The 1043-nt window shown below is 37.8% G+C and overlaps 1 protein-coding gene across 2 annotated transcripts in view; it reads left to right on the top strand.

Annotated features, from left to right (window-relative positions):
- tmigd1 (transmembrane and immunoglobulin domain containing 1) overlaps positions 1 to 1043 on the top strand; it is a 5071-nt gene continuing 4028 nt past the window's right edge. Inside the window, exon 1 of one of the 2 annotated variants that reach the window (XM_055941272.1) lies at positions 1 to 117. The gene's annotated coding sequence lies outside the window, so the exon portion shown is untranslated. The remainder of the gene's footprint in view (positions 118 to 1043) is intronic. The other variant, XM_055941271.1, reaches the window with a different exon arrangement.

Here is a 1043-nt window from a genome sequence, read left to right as displayed (position 1 = left end):
ATAGGGATCAGTCAGACCTACAAACTACAGATACACCACTCTAGACACAACCTACAGGAAACTAACACAAGACTAACAAGGCAACATTAGATAACCTTTGAAATTCTGAGACTTTCTGTGAGTATTCCTCTCCAGATTGATATTTGCTTCTTCTACTGTCTCAGGGCGGAATAGTTATCTCTGTATATATACGACCTCTTTCTGAAACTTGAAATTAGTTTCTCCATCCTTACTACTGCCTCCTGACTAATTAGTTACATCATTTAATCCATGACATAAAGACAACGTTTACTGTCCAGAGTAAATGTGTGTTTAGTTCATGTGTTATTAACTGTGCTCCCAACTGATACAGCGGTCTAAGGCACTGCATCTCAGTGCAAGAGGCATCACTACAGTCCCTGGTTCGAATCCAGGCTGTATTACATCTGGCCGTGATTGGTAGTCCCATAGGGCGGCGCTCAATTGACCCAGCATCGTCCGGGTTTGGCTCGGGTAGGCCGTAATTGTAAATAAGAATTTGTTCTTAAATGAACTGACTGACATAGTTTAATACATTTTAACGAGGTAAGGCGGACCTGTCTATGTGAGATTCAACTGTAATCAGTAACCAACAGCCTACAAAATCCCTACTCCTACAATGCTGCTAAACAGTAATCAGATGTACAGCATTACAATACAGTATTCAGATGTTGAGTACTATACAGTATTCAGATGTACAGTATTACTATACAGTATTCAGATGTACTGTAGTACTATACAGTATTCAGATGTACAGTAGTACTATACAGTATTCAGATGTACAGTACTATACAGTATTCAGATGTACATTACTATACAGTATTCAGATGTACATTATTACTGTACAGTATCCAGATGTACAGTGCTATACAGTATTCAGATGTACATTATTACTATACAGTATTCAGATGTACAGTAGTACTATACAGTATTCAGCTGTACAGTACTATACCGTATTCAGATGTACAGTATTACTATACAGTATTCAGATGTACTGTACTATACAGTATTCAGATGTACAGTAC

This window comes from Salvelinus fontinalis, chromosome 13 (genome assembly GCF_029448725.1).
Source record: "Salvelinus fontinalis isolate EN_2023a chromosome 13, ASM2944872v1, whole genome shotgun sequence".
Lineage (NCBI taxonomy): Eukaryota > Metazoa > Chordata > Actinopteri > Salmoniformes > Salmonidae > Salvelinus > Salvelinus fontinalis.
Note: the sequence above shows the minus strand (reverse complement) of the source record. Positions and strands in the feature narration are given on the sequence as shown.